The following is a 16178-nucleotide window of genomic DNA, read 5'->3' as shown; positions in this document are numbered from 1 at the left end:
TGTCGGAGCTGCAGCGCATTGGCCTGGCCGGGAAGGCCAACGCTTTGGTGCACCGAGCCTCGGAGGGAGCATGGGGATGGTTCAAGGGCACAGGGAGTGCCCGGCGATCTTGTGACGTTCGTTCACTGGTGCCACCCCATCGCTGAGCAAACAGGGAGGCTGGCCCAGGCTGTGTGCCACCATGGGGAGGCACCCATGCCAGTGCGTGGGCAAGGCTGGCACCAAGGGCTGCTTGCGCAACGCCAGCTACGCAGAAACGTGGATCCGGGAAAACACGCTGGATCAGCCGCAGCCCCCAGCCTGGCCCATCTCTGGGTGCAAGCGTTTCTGAAGCTCACTGTCTCCGTTGGGCAGCGCTGGGGTATCCCGGGGCGGGGGGTCCTGGGAGCCACCAGTCCTGGCAGGGTCCCACCAGGTCATCCCAGAGTCGGGCTTGAGACTCCCAGCCTCAGCTTCCACCCAGTGCAAAGGGGTGAAAGTCACCTCGCAGAAGCAAGGCAGGAGCTTGGATTGTGAATTTGGGGTGTCCCTGAGGAAACCTACCCCTGCGGGGGGGATGTGCCCTTGTTACCACCGGGCAAAACTAGCTCCGTCTCCCAGCTGGCTCTCTCCTGCGGCGCAGTGACTCAGCCATGTCCCTGCCTTTATTTACAAATAATGAGTTTGCCACACAACACGTGCTGCAAAACACGAGGCAGCGGTGTTTGCGCTCTTGATATGTACTCGTGGCCTTGAAGCAATGCTGCAAGAGCCTGCACCAGTGCCCAGTGCCCAGCCTAGGGCATCTCTGACCTGCTGGATGCACACCCTGCATGTTGGGCAGGTGATGAAGCGGGACAGCACCTACCTGTGTGTCCCTGGACACAGACATCCCTGTGTGCATCCCTGCGAGTGAGTGTCACCCCTGTGTGTGCGTGGATCCCTGTGTGTGCGTGGATCCCTGTGTGTGCGTGCATCCCTGCAAGTGAGCGTGCATCCCTGCGTGTGAGCGTGCATCCCTGCGTGTGCATGCATCCCTGCAAGTGAGCGTGTATCCATATGTGTGCGTGTATCCATATGTGTGCGTGCATCCATATGTGTGCGTGCATCCCTGTGTGTGTGTGCATCCCCTGCGCTCGTGCATCCCTGGGTCCCAGAGCAGCACTGCCCTGCGCGTGGGCACAGGGTGGGTTTCACAGCTCCCTCTGTTCAGAGGACACATTTGTCAAGATAAATTTATCTGGATGCTTGTAGCAAAGACTTGCTAATAGGGCTGCTTTAAGGACATTAGTGAAATCCCTGCTCCATTTCTTGGTGCAGTTCTTATTCTGCTAAAGTGGGTCAGGCTTTGTTTGTGTGTTTGTCAGGTTCCCTTCAAGTGTGGCAGCAAAAGCCATTACCTTATGTTTGAGCACTTAAAAGTGTTGCTCTTTGGTTATTTAATGCAGGGGGAGAGGAAAGAAGCGTTGTTCAGACTTTTTTTTGGCACCACTGAAAAGGCATCAGGTTCAGATTTTAGCCTGTCCTTTGCTCTAATTGCAAATACAGTTTCACGATAATTGGCCTAATTACTGAAAACAGACAAATTTTACGTGGGCTTTGGAAGATTAATCAGGTGTCCTTGAGGAATTGCAGTTTTATATGCCAGAGCAGTGAGTGGGTTTCTGGGGCAGCGCTTGGCATTGTGGGAGACACATCTCCCTTGCAAATCCAGGCACTGGGAAACGGCAAAGTCTCCATCCACCTCCACTGAGAAACCATTTAATCCTTCTCCCGATCTGGGGAAAGGTGCATTTCTGCAGGACCAAGGCCATGGCCTTCTTCCCCGGCCCTGGGCTCCCTTTCGCAACCACAGCCAAGCCCGGACCCCCGGGTGCTCCTGTCACCCTGCCTGGGGCAGCCTGTCCCCCTCCTCAGCAGTGCTGGCAGCTCTCGCCTGTTTTTGGGGCTGGCAGCCCATGGGGCTTGTCACGGTCACACGGCTGCGGCCCCAAGGAGCCCTGTTTGCCAAGGGGTTAATGTTTAGCTGCTAATAAACAAAGCATATCAGAGAGGTTTTGCTAACCAGGTAGTGAAGCTTTCCCGGGAATTCTGCTGGCTCTTCCAGCACAAGCAAGGCCAGGATGTGACGGCATGTTTGCCTCAGATAAAGTTTTCAATGGAAAATGGCCTGGATTTTCCTAGAGCAGGCTCCTTGCTTCCCTCCAGCTCCCACTCGCTCACTCCTGGCCACCCCCTGGGCATCAGGGCATCTTTTGCTCAGCCACATCCCATCCGGCCCAAAAGCTTTCTCGCCATCCTGGCCATGCTCTGATTTATCTGAGGAGGAGTTGTTTATCAGGCTGGGATCGGTCTGCGGTTTTGGCTCCGAGCAGCTGTCGGGGAGCAGGGCTTGCTTCATGCTAGCAATGTCAAAATAAGGTTTTCAAACAATGTCAAGGGGGAAAAGAAAAACCCTCCTTGTTGTTCTGACTTGAGAAATGAGTGAAGTTGTCTGTTGTGCCTTTACCCCATGGGCATTTCTCAGCTAGAAGACTGACTTTTCCCCCTAAAGGCACGTGCCCTAAAGCCCAGCTCAGCAGCTGCTGCCCAGCCTGGTGACCATCGGATGCCTATGGCTCGATCCAGCCTGGAGCCAGCTTTTGCCCTTTTCTACCTTACAGATAACGCTGAGCCCAGCCTGGCTTCTCCCGCAATGGCAGCCGGCAGGGAGGGAGGCCGGAGCATCATGTGAAGCAATTCAGTCCGTAACACCATCCTCTAAACCCAGCGTGGCTCAGCCCATTTCATCAGTTCCTCGTGCCCACTTCATCATGCAAACAAATGTCATTAGAGAGGGGCGTTTGGCTGTCAGATAAACTCTTGCCTGTCCTTGCTCTCACTCCTGCCCCAAACCAGTGCTCCCAGCACTGCAGGAGGCCCTTCGGATGCTGCTGCTGCTGCTGCGTTTTGCTCTTCCTCCCATGGCGATGGCAGCTCCTGGCAAGGCTGGCCCCTGTGTCTCTCCCACCCGGGGATTACACCGGGAGCTGGCTGCCGGCCGGCCCGTTCCAGCGTCTCTCAGTACTGCGGAGATAATTGCCATAAGTCTTAATTGTTCCTGCTGGATAACGAGCATTTTGCATCATCATCTCCAGCTGCTGTGAACATCATCTGAGTTGCTATTTCAGGGGCGGAAAGCGGCTCCTCTGAGCCAGGAAAGGCTGAGCCAGGCTGGATCTGGCCACCCGAAGCAAAGCCCCTGTGCCGAGCCCCCGTGACAGCAGTGCCAGTTTGCAGGCATGCTTTGGGACAAGGTGCGGGCCAGGGGCTATTCCCAAGAGGCAGCCTGGACACGAGGGTGTGCAAATGTGTGATTTTCATTGTGCTGATGAAACCCAGCCAAATCCCCAGGGATTAGTGTCTCCAGCCAGGCTTCTCCCACCTAGACACAACATTGTCCCTGTGGGATGCAGAGGGCTGGAAATGCATGTGCATATGCACGTATATGGATGCACACAAGCATACACACATGCAGGCATGCACATCCACATGAACACGCATGTGTATGTGCACAGAGCTACTCCCACGGTGGGAACCTGCGGGCACATTTCCTTGCCAGCCTGGTGGGTTCCTGCTCCAGCCTTCACCCTGTTTGAACCTCTCCACACAGGTGCTGGTGTCCATATGCTCCAGAGGGAGACCCCTCTTTTATTCCCTGTGCTAAATTTTATGGTGTTTTAAACTAGCTAACAGGCTCATGAACTGGGCAATTGCAGGGGGAACCCAGCAGATGAGCAAACAGAAACCTCCACCCCTTAAAACACAAGGAATTGTCTTTACAGTGCAGTCACTGCTCAGTGTAAAGAGCTGTGTGTGTTCTCAAACACATCACATTGCTCTTGTCTAGTGGTGCCCCTTTTTTCAGGCGATGCTGTTGCAGACAGCAGGGCTGGCCACAGCCTCACCATGCTGTTAGACCAGGCAGACCTGCTCTGTAGAGGAATTATAGAGGAATGAAGCTGGGTTAATTAACATTGATAATATACAGCTGTGGGCTGGCTTCAGGGGCGGTGGGTTGGCTGACGTGGATAATGTGCAGCTGTGGCTGGTTCCTGCTAAGCAGTTAAATAGCTGAAGGAGTGGGTAAAGAGAGGTCTAGAAGAAGCAGGAGGAGGAGGGGGAGTGTGCCCTGGGTGTAGGAGAGCTAAGAAGAGGTCCTGGGAGAAGCAGGGGGCCTGGAGGTGGATGCAGCAGAGGCAAGAAGCAGGGTGGACGGGCCTGAAGAGGTTGAAGAAGCAGCCTAGATGGTAGATGTACTTTTGCAACCTTGTGGGGACTTTGTGGCTGTGCTACGGCAAGGTGAGGGAACTGCTTGTTGAAATTAACTTGGTATGTGATGGTTAAAGCCTTGTTGTAGTTGGCTGGTTTTGCTAGTGCTGTGACACTGCTCCACGCTGGCAAGACATGTGGCCTAGGCTGTGACCACAGCAAACATCACCCCTTTCCTCTGAGTGACTGGGTGGAGGAACCAGCCACGTGGTGGAAACACCTGATGAGGTACTGATTTCTTCTCCACCAAGTACTCTGCAAGATGCAGGAACCTGCCACCTCCCAGGCAGGGCTGACCACAACTGGGGCAGCTCTAGTGCATGAGCCTTGCTTGGCAGCAGGGCAAGCATTTGAGCAAGGTAAGACTGTGGTGCTTGGTTCCCTGCGCCCTGTCCAGCACCTGGCATGGCTGCTGGTCATTGCTCAGTGCTGCAGGATGTATTGAGCAGCCAGCTGTGGGATTGCTGCTCCACTCATGCTCACAAATGTGGTTTTAGGGCAGCATCAGCAGAGGCTGTCCATCCCGTCCTTCCTGTCCCATCCCATTCCATCCCACAGCTCCCAGCCCTGCGCTCTGCACCTCACTTGCTTTTTATTCTCTACAAAACATAAGGCTGCAGCTGACTCGAGTGTGAACCTTGTCCTCGGAGCAGCATGCCTTGAATTAACCCTCTGGGCTCTTCGGGCTTGCAGAAGCTTTCAAACACAGTTTTCCCCTCTGCTCCAGAGATTTCATGGCCACAGCCGAGCAGTGAGGAGGCAATGCTGGGCATTGGGGTCCACGCTTGGCTGCCTGTGCCCTGTGATGGACCAAGCTGCTTTTGCCAGCTACTTTCGGCTGCTGGAAGGGGTTTGAGGACATCAATGTGGCATTAAAGATGTAAGGCAAAAGGGTTTTGCTGCCAGCTTGTCACTTGTGCCCCTAATGTTGTGCGCAAGCCCCTGGAAATGGGTTTGCGAAGGATGCTGCTGAGTGTCTTGGGAAAGGGTGATTCAGGGCTTGAGATAAGAGTCCTACGAGCCAGCTGGGAATGGAGAGAGAGGAAAAAATGTGTCAGGGCAAGAGAGGGGAGAGATAAGTGGTGCATCTGGGCCGGGAGCATGAAGCTGTCGGCCTCCCTGGCGCCGTGGGGCTGCAGGGCAGCCAGATCTGGGCTGCGACAGCCTTGGATGGAGCCGGCCATGCGGCAGGGCTTGGGGAGACCATGTGGGAGCCCCCTGCCAAAACCCTCTGGCTGCAGAGGGGAGGCAGCCCCATCCAGGAACCTGCTCCGGCTCCCGAGGGCTGTGAGAGGAAAGGGTGATGGGGATGGCTTCCCCCAGTCCCATGCAACCTGCACCCCACTCTCTGTCCCGCTTCCTGCCAGGGCTGCTGTTGCAGGGCACGGGGTCTGGTACATGCCAGGGCATGGGCCACGCTCACAGCAGGGAAATGCTGATTTAGTGCCATGAGCTCGTTCTGTCGGTGACTGTATGTTACACCTTTGAGAACTGCAGCGTGCTGCCTTTCGTATCAGCTTGAGCTTTTGGGGCTGGGGGAGGTTTTGTACCGAAACAGCCTCTGCCACTGCCCAGGTGGGGGTTTTGGGTGGCCAAGAGGGAAGGCAGCATCCTCGGGAGCCAGCTGGGCCCTCATGGCTGATTTTGCATGTTGTCTTCTAATTGCAGTTCTTCAAGTTCTCTCAAAGCAAAAAGCATAATTAGCTAGAGGACAGGAAAGGCAGGGAGCTGGGAGCAGCCTCCGGAGCTGGCGGCACAGGGGTGGCTGCCGGAGGGCTGGGCTGCCGCTCAGCTTCTGCAGGATCCCTTCTCCCCACCAGCAAACCAGCCGCTGGCATTTCTCCTGCCACCATCACAGTCCTTCTCCCTTGGTGTGCTGCATCCGCTTGGCCATCCTGGGAGGAAATCCAGGTGCTGGCAGCAGTTCCTCGATCTCGTCCCACCACCACCGCACCCCTGCAAGCACACAAACACATTTCTTTTCTGCCAACTCCATATTTGCAGCCACTGTATATACAGTATAATCCACCCACAGGGTATCCAGGCTGTACTTGGCTCGGAAGGACAGAACATCCTTGTGATTCAAAAGGTCAAAACGAATGTCAATACCCCGTTGGCTTGAGTCAGCAAGAATGCCAAAGCTGCCCTGGGGACACAGGGTGCTCAGAGGGTCAGTGGTGGCTGCTGGGTGTGCTGCTCTGCGCGCAACAGGCATGGGGTCCCTGAAAGAGTTCTGCTTGCTGCAGGGTCGGGCAGGGTGGCTATCCCTAATAATAACAATATAATGCTGTGCAAACAGCTTTGCCTGCTCCTGGAGGTCCCCTGTACACCTTTTCCACCCCTGGATAGTGAGGGGGGAAGCAGGATGTGATGCTGCTCCACAACATCCTCCCAGCCCACGCTGGGAGCAGCCGCCCGGGGCTCAAGGCTGGAGCAGGACCAGCATCCACCCCGGCCAGACCTCCACCTCCTCCTCCCTAATGGAGAGAAACTGCTGTCGCTTTGAGCTGGGCTGGAGGAAACTCGGCTTAGGCGGATGCCTGGGATTGATTTCCAAGTGACAGAGGCGCTCGTGTGTCCCTTGAGCTCTTGGCCCTGTGCTTAACGATTTTCTCTGCTAATAATCTCTGCTGAGCAGGCAGCAGCACATGCAGGCACCGAGCACAGGGACGAGGGGGATTGTTTGGAGCTTGACGTGGTGATGGCAGGGCCACGCTGCTGTTCCTGACATACAGATTCTTTGCATTTCTCCCCCAGCCATCCCAGCAGGATGGCTGCCTGTGAAGCCCTTGATGCTGGCAGCACCAGCCCCTCTGATGGCCCCCTTCTAATGAGAACGAAGCCTTGTTTGGGCTTAGGGGATTTGCAGGTGAATTAGGAAATCCCTTTGTGGTGGCAGGGCAGATGCTGGGAGCTGATGGTGTTTTGCAGCAGGGTTTGGAGGCTTCGAGGCTGTGCTAGGCACAGGGGGTCCTTGGTGTGGTCCTCCTGGATGCAGCATTCTCTCCCACGCATCTCCCCTTCCCTCTCTCCATGCAGCACAGGGAGCAGGAACAGGAGTGTGAACTCAGGTGCAAGATTCTCCAAACACAGGCTTTTGGGGCAGCCTGTGGTTCTCGCCAGCCAGGCACAGCCTGCGAGGAGCCGTGTAGCCGGGCAGGAGCGGCAGCACGCACCAGTCCCCTCATGTGCCGAGGTCGGAGCAGGCAATGGCAGCTGGCAGTGCTGCCCAGCCTGGCAGGGCTTTCGCAGCCCTGACCTTTCTGGCTTTGAAAACAGGACGGGAACAAGACGGACTTTTGTTTTCATTTTGGGAGCTGGAACGGGACCTTCGGGCTGTTCCTGGGATGTTACGGCATCCCAACTGCCGTGGGGGCAGGGACTGCGCTCTGACACCCTAGGCAGCCTTGCCTGCACCCTTGTGTTGTTCCCATGGTGTCCTTCAGTGACAGAGCCCAAAGCTCTCCCTGTCCTCTCCTGCAGCCAGGCTCCCTGGGGGTGCTCCCCCAAGGGCCACCGGCGGGGACAAGCAGCTCTCCAAAGGACCAGCCTTCAGCTGGAAACCCCCACTGGCTCTCGCTGCAGCTCCTGTGCCCAGTGAGCCCCAAGGAGGTCAGGGAGTTTGTGCCGCTGCTCAATGCAAAACGTGACTGTTGCCCTCAGTGGCGCAGGGCACTGAACTAGAAAACCAGCGTACGAGGAATGTGGGTGCCCCTAGCTTGTATGACCCTTAAAACCCAGCTCATGGCCACCAAGCAGCCGCTGGCCAGTGACCTCAGACCGTGCTGTGGGGATGCAGCCAGGGACAGGAGGGCAGGGAGTGGCTGTGGCTTGCAGCAGGGCCATGCTTATGCCCATCACATGAGCCCAGCATCCAGCCACGAGCAAGGTCAGTGGTCCTTATCCAAGACCTGGAGACCTTCAAGTCACAGAAATTGGGGACAGCGTGACGCGGCACCACCATAATTAGGAAGATGCTCCTTGGCAGCCTCTCCCTGCACGGAGCTGGCACCAATTTGCTGTTTGATACATCGGCCATGAGACAGGCAGTAGATGACAAGAGTGTTTTATCTCTAGTGTGACAAGGGCTCTATCTAGAAGAACAGGCAAATCACCACATCCCTCTGATCACCAGTGGGGATCTGGCACTTCGCTGTCACCCACTGCCTGCCATGGCGCAGCCCCAAGGACAAAAAGCTTAGTGGCTCTCTGCTTCCTGGCCCCGCTCCTTATCAACCTCCCCCACCCACAAACAGAGAAATAACCTGCCGGCTCCCTGTGCAGGAGATTGCGGAGCTGGCCTGTGATGGGGAATAACATGGGCCCTGTCACGTCGGTGCATGTGGCAGTCACCGGCAGCATGGAGGCTTCCTGGCAGATCCCTGGGATGTGCCCGATAACCCCCCATGGAGGCTTCCTGGCAGATCCCTGGAATGTGCCTGATAACCCCCATGGAGGCCTCCTGGCAGATCCCTGGGATGTGCCCGATAACTCCCTGGGAGCCATTCGTGCTCACCCACGGGGTTGCCTGCCACTTGTGTGCCAAGAGCCCCTTTAATCTTGTTGAGTGACAAATTCATGCCACCCTTCGCAGGCTCAGGCTTTCTGCTGCAGCCGCCACAGCAGGGAAACACGTCATTTTCAAAGAAAATCAAGATTCCCAAGTCACCTGAGTAGCAGGGACTTGAAGAGTTCACTAGAAAAAATCAAGCCCGTTCTCAGCTGCCGATGCCATGGAAAGCTGGTGTGGGGCTGTTGGTGCGTCCTGTGGTGGTTGGTCCAACGTCTCCCCAAATATTCCAAATCCTTCTGCTGGCAGAGCTCAGCCAGGGCTGGTGGGGACAGGTCCCCATGGGCCAGAAGGCACTGGAGAAACAGGAGGGTTTGTAGAGTGTGGGGCTGGGGAAGGAGTGGGGACCTGCCGGGGCAGCCCCATCCCTGTCCCCTTTGGCCACAGCCCCTCCGCAGTGCAGTAACACCCGGCACCTCCTTGAACCCCCCAACACTGAGTATTCCTGCCCTGCACCCCCATTGCACTGGCCAGTCCCTTTTCCTTGTGCTGGCATAAGAATTTACACAGGAGCTGCGTCAGGAGCTGAGTCCAGCTGGAAGCATCTGCCCTGCCAGAGGTTTGTGCCCCAAGTCATCCCTGCACCAGTCTGGCAGGATTGGTGCCACCCTGAGGTGCTGTGATGCCAGCACCCCCCTGCTCCCAGCTCTTGTTTGTGCCTGTGGGTGATATTGTCCCTGTGAAAAACATGATCTTTGGTTTTGCTGCCTCAGGGCTGAACTGTTGCCCTCCCTGGGGATGAGTCCCTGAGGGCTGGCAGGGATTTATAGCTTGCTGTGATTTGTGCTGGAGGTGGAGCAGGATGGAGCCATCGCAGCTGGCGCTGAAGAAACCTTGGCATCAGGATTGTCCCGGCATGACCTTACCTGGTGATGCAGGGCAAAGCCCTGGGGATGGACAAGCATCCCCTGACAACTGCAGTGGCATCCACAGGATGGGTGACAGGGTGCATGTTTAGAGTCACCCATCCCCCTCCTGGAAAAAAACAGATGGGAGATTTTAAAATGTACATTTTTGCCTGTGGTTCAGGGGTTTAATCCTCTGCCCCAGTCCAGGAGGGACACAGTGGGACCTGGCACTGCCAGGAGGGACAGCAGGTGACCCGAAGGCAGTGCAGGCTGGGGCAGGCGGCAGGGCAATCAGCTGAGCAACAAAGCAAAGCAGAGGGGCTGTGGAAATAAGGGGCTGCCAGGTAACCAGGCCCTGGGGGCACCCCCAGGCACCTCTTCTCCTTGTACCATCACCCTCCTCTGTGCAGGAGTGGGGAGGGGAGAGGGCAAAGCAAGCCCCGAGAGCCGACCCCAAATCCCAGCCTCTTCCCTGGGCCCCCACCACCCCCTTCCCACCCAGCTCCCCCCACCAGCGCGGGGCTCTGCGGCCACACCAAGCACCGTCACACACGAGGCAGCACAGGGAGAGCTGGGACTCAGACGATTAAATAACAGCATCTTGTCTTCTGCAGGGTGTTGAAATCCAACCCTGGGTGCCCTCGAGCAGCTCCACTTTCCCTGCCCTCCTCTCCTGGGTGAGAGGTCTGCAGTTGCTCGGCTCTGTTTACTAACCGTGGATTTTTCCCTCCAGCTGTTCCTTTATTTCACTGCAAAGCGATGCAGAACCACCTTGGCAGGGAGCAGGTGAAAGCCCAACACTGATGCCTGCACCAGTTCAGACCAGCAAGGAGCCGGCATCCTGCCGGCAGGTGGGATAGAACACGAGGGGACATGGGGAGGCAGGGTCGGGTGTGCAGGGTTGGGGGACACCTGGGGTGGTGGGGCACGTGGGGTCACAGCAAAGCCAGCGCTGGTGGGGGGACTGCTGGGGACCACCATCCTCAGGGGACCTCAGGAGGGCCCTGGGGCCGTCAGGATGGTGCTGTCCCCCTTCTGAACCCGGGGCTGGAGTGTTCCTCACCTCCCATGTCACCAGCATCCCTCCTGGGACAGTTGGGGACAGTGGCTGGCTTTCCAAAGAGCTTTTGGTGACGAAATGCCTCTTGAGCAGCTCTGTACCAGTGCAGCCAGACACACAACCAGCCCACACCGAGGTCACGCTCTTCTCACTGGGCTTCTACCAGCCAGTGAGTTATTGCAGGAGGAAAGAGATGATTTAGCCTTAATTTATCCTTGCTGGAAAGATCCAGGCATCTCTCCCCAGCAGCCTGCATGGATCCAGGGCGGTGGGACCCACACCCCCCGCGCCCCTCATGCACGCCTCGCTGCCTTGCTCCTGCGAGGTCCCCGCTGCCAGCCCGGTGTGCAGAGGACCGTGGGGACCCCCTGCATGATGCAAACTTCTTCCAACACACGTCCCGCTCACCGGAGCCTTTCAGGGACTTGGGCAGCCCCTGGATCAGCACCGTTTTGGGCCCTCCCTGGGTGCCCAGGCTGTCCGGGCAGAGGGAAGGCAAAGGGCTCTGGGACACACGGGCTGTGCCAGCACCATCCCAGTCACTGGCACTGGGAAACACCTGGGTGAGCCCGCAGGACTGTACTCGCAGGAGTATTACCCGATCGCTGTTGCTGATAACAGTCTTTTACCGCTCTTACCCAGGCTGGCTGAGAAAGGTGGATTGGTTCAGCCTCCCACAGCCCTAAGGAGAGGGAACAGAGGTGCAAAGAGCTAAAAATGAGTTTGGGGAGAGCCAGGGCCAGGCTGTGCCAAACTCTTTTGCCTTCCCAGCGGGTACCGAGGCGGGCATCGCACCCTGGGAGAGCCCATTTACCTGCCACTTACCCCCTGCTAATACTTTCTGACTCCAGTGCTCATTTTCACCTAAATTGCACACAGAGGTAGAAGTCAAAAGGCTATTTCTATGCGTGCCAGGGGAATTGCTGATGGAGAGACAGCTCCTGCTGAGAAAAATGCTGCAGCGTGAGCCCAGCCCTTTACTAGACACCAGAGCAGCCACCAAGCAGCAAAACTTCACAGGGAATCTGGCATCCTTGGGCTGGCCACTCACGGTGTTGCTGGGTTTGTTTTGTTCTGGACTTGAGATACTGGTTGGGCAAAAAGAATGCTTTGTAAGTATTGAATTAAAAGGATGATGCAAAAGCCGCAGGGTGCTGTGGCTAGAAAACGTGAGCGGTTTGCAGTCGGCCCCGGCGGGGCGCAGGCTGTTTGGAGAACATGGGGTTCCCGCAAATAGCCTGTTCATATGACTCAATATATAACCACCAGTTACACACTAGATTTAATCTTGGGTCAAAAGTCATGGATAATTCAAACCACGTAGAAAATGTTGTTCGCACGCTTGCTGGAGCTGTGTTTTTCTGCTACTCTTTGTTTGGGCCAAACAACCTCGGCAGAACAAATGCACCCCCGGCCCAGGGCAGTGGGGTTGGCGTTACCTGTGCCAGCTCCTGCCCTGGCCGGAGCGAGCTCTGCTCCCACTCCAGGAGCTGCCTGCTCTGCCTGCATCCCACATCCAGCTTTCTGAGTCTCATTTCATCTCACGCATTTGCTATGGGGGGGAAAAAAAAGGATGCTTCATGCCGTAAACCTCCTGTCAGCAGCACAGCATCAGTCCTCAGCCCAGTTGTTTTGCTGTTTGTGCAGATGCCTTCCCCACCCTGAATTAGCAGGGCTGTGGATGCTGCCTGCTGGGTCCCTGTAGCAGACTGGGAACCTGGCTCGGTGCATTCTGTATTTCAGTTGCTCCCGCTCAGGTGCTGCCCCAGTTTCTTATCTTGGGCAACATCTTTTCCAACCGAGTCATGAAAGCCACTCTGGTATCAAAAAGATGCCAGCAGGGATGTTCAGGACTGTTCTGTCTGGTTAGGTTAATTGAGCAAAGGAGTTCAAAGCAGGGTCTCAGGGACGTTGATCAGGGTAAAGATCTTGTGCTCTGGTGTGTTGGCACGGGCTGTGGGGAGCATCGGCTGCTCCATGTAGCGGTTCCCATGGGTGGATCGTTGCGCTCTCACTGCTTTCCAGAGGCAGCACCGGCGATTTCTTGTCAGGTGCTTCTCTGATGAAGGCTTCACCGAGCAGGGAAGGGAGAAGCCATCCTGCAGTTTTGCAGAATACTATTTGTAGGGAATGTGTCGTCCCATCTGACGGTGGCAGCAGACGTCACTGCCTGGCTGTTGCATGGGGAAAAGGGCCTCTTAACGGAGCACGGCTGAGCTCATCCATCACTGAACCTTCTCCGTGCCTCACTCTTCCTCTTAGGTCATTAGGAAGGACGAGTGATCCTTTCCTTCTCTTGCAAAACCTTTTGCCATGCAGTGACAGAGAGAGGGATGCAAACAGCGCCTTAAGCACAAGAAAGCTTTTCCCTGCAGGAGCATGAAGGAGGCAAAGAAGCAGCATCATGTCCCTTTTGCAGTCAGGAGAGGCAGTGAGACAACCATCTCGCCCATGGTTGGGCATGATGATGCTAAACCCCATCTCTGGGCAGACCCTCTGGGTCTCTGGCTGCTCCTGCCCTCACACGGTGGAGCCGGTGGCTCCAGCCCAGTGGTGCTGGCATAGCCGGAGGGTTTTGCCAGCAAACTGGGGATCTGAGCCTGGGCTAGAGACAGCCAGAGCCTGGGAGGGCTGATTCCTCTTTCTAGCCCCAGTACATCTGCACAGGGAAGAGGGAAAGCCCTTTGGGACAAGGAAGAGAAAGCACTGGAACAGGCATAAATAGCTTAGTAATAATACTAATGATAGCACTTAGCACGTAGGCAGCAGTTTGCAGAGCAGAGCGCTTTACAAACATTAATTAGTGCTGGTAGACAATTCAGCGATATGGTTCCCATTTTGCCAACTATGAAGAGCAGAGAACCGACCATCTGCTTAAATCCTCTTTAATTTAATCCTGGGGCATTCGTAGGAAAATCCTGAGCCTGTTTCAGCATCGGATGAAGCTGCCCGAGCGCGGACGGACCCTTCAGACCCTCTCAGAGTGCGGCAGACACCAAGCGTCTCGGGAGAGGGATGTTTGGAAGGGTGTTGGTGGCTGTGGGCTGTGCCTGGGGAACAGAGCTGGAGAACACAGGGCGGTTGTTTTCCGTGTCAATAAACACACGTGGCACAGCCAGAGTGCGGGTGGTTTCCCTGAAGACACGTTGTGTTGCTGGAGCCTTTTGCCAGCTGGGGGTGGAGGGTTTGTTTGGGCTGCTCTCGCCCTTTGTTGGTCTCTGTTTGACCTGTGGCAGTTTTTAGGACCTCTCGGGACACTCAGTTCATTAGCAAGAATTAAAGTAGCTGGCAAGAATGATCAGGTGAGTTAAAGCTGTACCTGGGGTTCTGCCTCAGGGGGTGGCTGTCCCAACCCTGGGAACATGCGTGGCTGGCACTGTAGGCACCAGACACAGCAGCCGAGGGTGCCTGGTAGCAGGATAAGCAAAAGCTGCATAATTTAGGGTGTTTGTTTCTTTAAAGATACCTGCATTGCATTGCACAGCAAGCAACATCCCTGCAACATGCGCTGCAGCGGGTTTTTGCTAAGGATGGGGGTCAGGGCTGGGGGCTCGGCCAAGGGGCTGGAAACAAGTTTACCACCAGCATGAGCCGGACGCAGGGCAGCACCCCAAAAATTCTGGGCGGAACCGCAGATATTGCAGGGGATCGCGCCAGGAGAGCGAGCAGCTGCGGGCACAGCCGGCCGGCGCTGGCATGGCTCGGTTGGAAGCAAAGCTGCTATCGCACCTTGAGACGGCAGCACAAACGGTGTGCAGCTGTGCATGGTGGTTTTCTGCAGATTTCACTCTCTCCATGGATAATTTCCAGGCAGGAAAAGGGGTAGATGAAAACACAGGGGATGGGAAAGGCCAGCCCTCCCGCAAGGAGATCCTCTTCCATTTCAGCAGCAGAAAAACATGTTTGTCTGGTCTTAAGCTAATTGAAACCCGCGGCCCTTTCCTAAACACTATGTTTAAATTTCCCACTACATACAAACTCATCAATCCTACAGATGGAAAAGCCTGCTCAGCTACAGTGCTGGCTAGTTTTCTCAGGTTGATTTATTAGGATTAGTGGCTTTTTTTTTTTATTAGGTATAGATTTAAAAGTCTGTAATGAGGGAATTTTTCCTCCTCTCTGGGCAGATGGGTCCTAACACAGAGCATGAAGGAAAAGGTCAGGTAGGGTTTACAATGAATTTTATTTCTTCTGCAGACAAAAGAGCTCCTGAATCACTTTGTCCCTGACTGAGCACACCACATATCTCGCTTAAAACCCTCGCTGAGCTGAGCCAGACTTGCAGCTACATTGCAATTATGCAGATGCTTAAGTGTTTGGCTAAGTCAGGGCCCCCCACCTGCTCACCGTCTCCAGAGCCTTTCCAAATTATCCCCCATCCCGGCCACATTTTGGGTCCAGGATGGTGCAATGGTCCAGATAACGCTGATTTCAGCAACATCCTCTGAGCTCAGGCTCCAGCTCTCCCTGCACAGCTTGGGCTCTCACTCGGGTTTGCCTCGAGGATGGCTTCCCCAGGCAGCTCCTGTGTCCCGTCTCCACACCAGGTTGCCTTGTTAAGTGTCTGATTTTAATTTCACTCAATCAGGAGCTGGGCCCAACCAATTACATAATAACGAGCTATTTATCCAGAGGGAGAGCGCGGATCTAGGTTAATTGGTTTGACAATTGAACCCAATCCTTTCCGGTTTTGCCCAGTTTTCCTTATTTTTCTCTCCTTCTGCACAGTATCAGCAAAGCTCTCAGCCTTGTTAATTAAGAAGGTAACTTCACCCCGAGGGCTGTTTTGTTCTCCCCTCCTTCCTTCAAAAGCTAGAATACAAAAAGCAGCAAGAATTAGCTAGTTTGGGATGAAGCAACCACCTCGGAGCAGGATGGAGCCGGTTGGGTCTGACGGGGGTCAGACTGCGTCGAGTTGCTGCTGTTCTCCGGGCTCTGAGGGAACAATGCTGCGTGGTGAGAGCAGGTGCTGTACCAGAAACCCTCCTGCCAGCATGTTCAGCGTGTTTGACAGGCATGTCACAAAGCTGGGTGGCTCAGAAAGCAGCGGTCTTGAGGGCTGGATGGGTGCTGGGCTATTGCTGGGGCTGCAGTGCTGCAGATCCGGGGGGAGAGATGCAGAAGGGTTTCTGTTTTCTTGGGAATAGGCAGCCCTAAATGTTTGGGAATTTCTGAAACCCTTTTAGCCAACAAGCGCTGCTGAAAAAGCCCCGTGCATGGGGGTCTGATGAAAGGGGGATACTACGGTCCCTGTGCATGGGGGTCCAATGAAAGGAGGATGCTACAGTCCTCGTGCACGGGGGTCTGATGAAAGGGGGATGCTACAATCGGGCATCATGCCCCAAGGCCACACCAGGCAGAGCAGATATAAAGCTTTGCCCTTTTTTGTGGACTCTCTGGTCTCTATTTA

The sequence above is a fragment of the Falco biarmicus genome, chromosome 4 (genome assembly GCF_023638135.1).
Source record: "Falco biarmicus isolate bFalBia1 chromosome 4, bFalBia1.pri, whole genome shotgun sequence".
In the NCBI taxonomy this organism is placed as follows: Eukaryota; Metazoa; Chordata; class Aves; order Falconiformes; family Falconidae; genus Falco; species Falco biarmicus.
This window is presented reverse-complemented; position numbering follows the sequence as displayed.